Genomic DNA, 6000 nt, shown 5'->3' with positions numbered 1-6000 from the left:
ATCAAAATTTTACTCTCACCTAAAACTTCGACTTACTCCTATGGCGTTATGTAGGGTGGGGGAGGGGGTCTGGGTGGAAGTCATTTATTGTGTGTATGGGTGCGTTTGCCTTGCTGCCGTCTTCTGACGGACACCACAGTTATTTTCTCACCACTTTACCTATGAAAGATTTCAATTTAAATTCCTGGAGTTTTTTTTGGTATGGATTAAATAAAATGCAAACCACGGAGTCTCCCACTGTACACTGCAGTTTTCACAAGAACAAAATCTTGTTGTTGTTTTTATGCCTTAAACCTTTCTAAACTCGTTCTCTTTGTTTCTCATTTTCTTTATGATCTCCTTGAACAATTTAGTGCTCATCCCCATGTAAAACTGTCGTCAAAATTTTATTCTCACTCTCACCTAAAACTTTTACTTATTCTAATGTGTTGATGTAGGGTGGGGGAGAGGGAGAGTGTGGCAGTCATTTAATGTGTGTATGAGTATGTTTGTCATGCTGCTGCTTTCCGACGGACACCTCAGTTATTTTCTAACCATTCGCGCGTTCGGTGTTCATTTGTGCATCTTGCAATAAACCAAAAAGAAAAAAAAATGCAAGAATATGATGTTAATAAATTAGCAAATTTATGTAGAATTTATCTACAAAAGAAACATAAGACAAGTGTGAATAAAGCGTATAATTTTAAGCCGGTAATGGAATTTGCAAATTTACGAAAAGAATGATTCGTTGTACGATTGAAATGTGTTTATTGAAATTTTTGGAAAAGGCAAGCAACAGTGAAGAAGAAGAAAGTGCCAAACTGTATCAGGTAGTGAACGGAAAACGGAATTAAAAGTGTAATATTGCAGCGCTAAAGCAATTTGTTAGTCTCCGAAAGATGATTCGTTGTGTGAAGGAAAAGTGTTTATTAGGTTTAAAAGAGGGTGCGGATGCCACTATGGACATACTCCTAAGCCAGTAATCGGCTGTTGTGCCAAGTGTTTATTAACGAGTTTGGCAAAAAAGACGAAAAGCAGAGAAAAAGAACAAAGTGTTTAATGTGTTAACTGAGATGCAGACTTGGGAGTATTGAAAATGTATTGAATTAAACAATTAGAAATGCAAGGAGCTGCATACATGAGGCAATTGTGATATTGCGGCCGTAAAGCAATTTGTAAAAGCGTTTTTAAACGGGTTCGGTAAAGTCCAACAAGAGTGAAGGCATATAAAATGCGAAAGAGTATTATGCGATAGGCGGAAAATTTATTTGAGAAGGAGATGTATTGAAATGAACAAATAAAAATATAAACAGCTTAAGGTAATTGTGAATTAAAATTGTAATATAGCGGCGGCTAAGCATTTTGTGAATCTCCAAAAGAATGATTCGTTGTGTGACATTCGAGTGTGTATTTAGGAGTTCGGAAACAGCAAGCAACATTGAAAGAGCATAGCGCAAAAAAGTTTCGTGTGTTGAGCGAAAAACGAAACTATAGAGAAAGCGTATTGAAAATACGAGGAGCTGTTTTCATGTCACAATTGTGAATTAAAAGTCTAATTTTGTTGCTGTAAAACAATGCGTGAATCTCGAAAGAATAACTCGTGTAGTTTTAGTGTTCCGAATCGACAAGCAATAGTGAAATAGAACAAAGTGCAAAAGAGTATCATGCGGTAGGCGGAAAACGGAGGTTTATGGAATTTAACAAATAAAAACACCAAAAGCTACTTACCAACGGCAGAAAAAAAGTTTGGTGAGTAACGATCATAAAAAATATTGACAAGAAAACTAAAAAAAGACTACTGTGGATAAATTACTAGGCATGGGGTAATTATAGATTTAAATACCTACCTATTCTGCCATAAATAATGTTGCTTATGAAGGTTTCGTTAGCAAGTTTTCGTATAGGTATCTTCATAAAAAAATATTGTGTTTGTTGTTTTGTTCCGTAAATCGATCCTTTTAAGGTTTCCACATCATATTGTTGGAAAAGATAGTGGTCCCAACATGTGCCTTACCCAATAAAAACCTAGCTGACGTGGACTGTAAGTCGATTTGTTTACATATGCTAGGAACACATGAATGTTCATGTCTGAAAATTACATTATTCGTATGCAACATTCTAGGCAAATAAGTGAGTTCTCCTTGTTTCTTATGCTGAGTTTACATGGCACATCGGGTGTATGGTCATTGTACTAGTATTGGTGAAAACAATGTTGTATTTGTCACATGTACATATTTGATTTTTTTCGATGAATGACGTCTATCGATTACTGTTTACAAAAAAATGTGTAATCACTAATTGACAGGTATTGAAAAACACGTTCTGTGACAAATAAGGTTAAGCAATGAGAAGTAAAGTATGAACAATTATACAAAATCAAAGCAAGTAAAAAAAACAATGTAGCTTTTTTGGCAGAAACTCCAATCGACACGTATACACGACGAGTACGGTCATTATGTGCCGGATGCGAAGAGAGTGCTCTCTGAAAGCCAAACCAAGATTCTCAGTGCGATAAAACTGGTTACCTATAAGTGAATGCAAATAAACTTGTTTATAACATAGTGAACAGCGAGTAGAGAGCGAAGATTGAGTGCGAGAAAAGAGTTCCAAAGTATTTTTCGCGCTTGTTTGCTTTATTGATGTATTAATTTTTAGTGTGCAGTCATGTTTTTTAATGTTTTGAAAATAAAAAATGCATATCGATCAAATAATAAGTGACATTTTTTCGGCATAATATAAATAATGAAATTCACAAATTTCACTCCTTTTTAGTGCAATTGGATGTTTTTTATAACCACCACCACAATAGAATGAGGTATAGAAATCTAGAAATCTAGTCATCCAATCATAGTCATCTAGTCATGTCTGTCCGTCCGTCCTTTTGTCGAAATCACGAAAGCGGTTGAACGCGTAAAGCTACACACTTGACATTTTTCACAGATGCTTAATATTGATGTAGGTCGTTGGGGTTGCAAATGGGACATATCGGTTCAGATTTGGATATAGCTCCCATATAAACCGATATTCCGATTTGATTTCTTGAGAATCTGGAAACCGTAATTTTTTGCATGTAGTGTTTTGTTATCTGTGTCAAGTACGGTCCAACTCGGTCTACAATCTGATAAAGCTACCATATAAGCCGACCTCCTGATTTCACTTCTTGAGCCCCTGGAAGCCGCAATTTTCATACGTTTTGGCTGAAATTTTGCTCAAAGCATTTTGTTATGACCTCCAATAACTGTGTCGAGCGAGTACGGTCCAAATCGGTCTATAACCTGGTAAGCTCCCATATAAACCGATCTCCCTATTTGAAACCTTGAGCCCTTGCAAACCGCAATTTCCGATTTGGCTGAAAATGTTCATGTAGTGTTCTGTTATGGCTTTTAACTACTGTGCCAAGTAAGATTCAAATCGGTCTATAATTTGATATTGCTATAAACCGATCTCCCGACTTGACTTCTTGAGCCCCTGGTAGCAACAATTTTTGTCCGATTTGGCTGAAATTTTACATGTGGTGTTCTGTTTTTACTTTCAAAATCTATGCAAAGTGCGGTCCAAATCGGTCTATAACTTCATATAGCTCCCATATAAACTGGTCTCTCGATTATTCTTGTTTTTTTTTTCCTTATTATATGCTACTCTCTAATACCTTTAATTGAGTACCCAAATTTTCCCGATCGGTCTACTTTTGATTTTGGGTCGTGTTTTTGGAGTAGTGGTAGGGGCGGGGTTTCGCCCCCCATCCGTTGTTAACAAATTACATGACCTATTTCTCATTCTAGGCCTATACGTAACCTACTCCCAAATACTTTTCATTTGCATCCTATGTTATTATTATGCCCATTTGGGCGGTTTTTGGATCAGGGCGGTCTCCTAGGAACTTGGAACCAAATTTCTGCTCCAATACCTTTTATTTGAGCTCCATATTGTCTCAATCGCTTAACTTGTTGCTTTTAGGGTCGGGGGAGGTCAGATCTTAATATAAAGGTCTACATATTCTTAGTTATTTCAGTTCAAAAAACAAAAGTGCCTATTGCTGTACATACCGAACATAGGAGCACTTACTCTTTGTATAGAAAGATAAATATGTTTAGATAGAAATAGATTTGGTTTAGGTTGACTCACATGTATATCTACATATCAGGCGATTTTAGTGATAGCGCCATAATAAGCTCTTTTTTATCAACAGATATTCCCAAAATTCGGCGAATTGATTCTTTAATGACCAGTTTGACAAATTAATCTCTTTGAAAATGGATTAAACATGAATACAGATTTCAAATACAGACATATATGCATGGCCGATTTAAAATTATAGCGGCATAGATTTGTTCTATTGTAATATTATCTGGGGCCGAATTACCGCATACGTGATCGAGTGCGCTTCCGTATCGAATGAAATATAAACTCTTATTTAATGGGAGTTATGCCACTTGTATATACATTGTTGTGTCAAAGTTTTTATCAATAATGATCGATTTAAATACTGGCGTTCCTAAATTTCAACAATCCCCGTTCAATAAAAATATACATAATTCACAATAGAGAGATTTCGTACGATTTTACTCGTTCACGTATGCCGTAATTCGGCCCCTGATTTTTGCAAAATGTATAAGAAAAATTACTCCATATGGATTGTCCGATTCGCAGTCATGCACATTTATGATCTTTAAGAAACCCAAATACAATCATACAGTGAGGCTTTCATCTCACTCTATACATAAAATATATTTTTAATTAAAAAAAAACAGTTTTTCTTTGACGTCTTTTAAATTACTTGCTATGCACCTTTTTCTTTTTAAAAACTAAACTAAAAGCTATTGTTTACGTTCGTTAAGCTCTCATGAATTTGCTCAAACCATAACTACATACATATATGCAAATATTCACACGAATTTTTTTTGCAAAAACAACTTTGCATTTTCTCTATTCTTCATTTCGTTCGATGTGTTCTTCACAGACAATTGAGTGCTCATCCTAATGCATAACTCCTCAAATTGTTTCTCTCACTCTCACTGTTAAAACTGATTTATTTCAATAAGGTGGCTAAGGGGAGAGGGGATACCCATTTCAAGTGTGTGTGCGTTTGTTCCTATTCTGCAGTTTGCTGCCGGTCAACACCTCAGTTATTTTCTAACCATTCGCGCGTTCGTAAGTGATTTGTGATTAAGGCCGAAAAATATTATTTTACAAAAGAAAAGAATGTTACAAAATATCTAAATGTAATAGAAATTAAGTGGAGAGTATGAACGACAAACAACAAGTGACTATTGTGAATTTAAAGTGTGTTTTTACCACAGTAAAGCAATTTGTGAATCTTCAAAGAATGACTTGCATTGTTGTTAGAAGTTTTTTTCTGTTTACATACTGCTTGTGTCTCAATAACGGTTTCGGCAATTCGGCAAGCAACACTGAGAGTGATCAAAGGGCATAAGAGGGTTGTGCGGTTAGCGACAGGTTGGGGAGGAGAATGAAAAACAAAACAAGAAGGAATATTCAAATGAAAGGCAGATAATTAAGTTGGTAAGTATTGGTCATAATGAAATTGACAATATTATTAGGGGAATATTTTTGTGAAGGAAATTGGTACCTAGTATGAAGAATTTTAGGACAGAATACAAATTTTGCAATCACATATGTATGTGTGGGTAATGCTGTGTCTTTAACCAGAACTTTGTAGGTACATATTTTTATGCATGTTTGTTACAAAAACAAGATGAATTTGAGTTTGTTCGTTTTATTTTTTTTGTTTGTTTATTTGTGCGTATGCAAGTTTGTTTGTTCCTTATATACTCAAAAACGGCTGAACCGATTTTCTTGAAATGTTCACAGATTGTTGTGGTTGGTCTGGAAGGAACAAAAGGCTATACAATTTTTTGATATCGGGAGGTTGGCAGTACCCCCCCCCCCACCTTTAATTCCGAAAGTACTACCTAAAATGAAAGTAGACCGATTGGGACAATATGGGACTCAAATGAAAGGTATTCGGGAGTAGAATACGATTTTGATATTAAAATTTGG

At 35.5% G+C, this 6000-nt stretch overlaps 1 long non-coding RNA gene across 1 annotated transcript in view; it reads left to right on the top strand.

Moving 5' to 3' along the window:
- Nucleotides 1–1414: 1414 nt before the first annotated feature.
- Nucleotides 1415–6000, top strand: part of LOC131996262 (uncharacterized) — a 160013-nt gene continuing 155427 nt past the window's right edge. Inside the window, exon 1 of the long non-coding RNA XR_009397738.1 lies at nucleotides 1415–1728. This is a non-coding gene — a long non-coding RNA (uncharacterized LOC131996262). The remainder of the gene's footprint in view (nucleotides 1729–6000) is intronic.

Source organism: Stomoxys calcitrans, chromosome 3 (assembly GCF_963082655.1).
Source record: "Stomoxys calcitrans chromosome 3, idStoCalc2.1, whole genome shotgun sequence".
Taxonomy (NCBI): domain Eukaryota; kingdom Metazoa; phylum Arthropoda; class Insecta; order Diptera; family Muscidae; genus Stomoxys; species Stomoxys calcitrans.
This window is presented reverse-complemented; position numbering and strand designations above follow the sequence as displayed.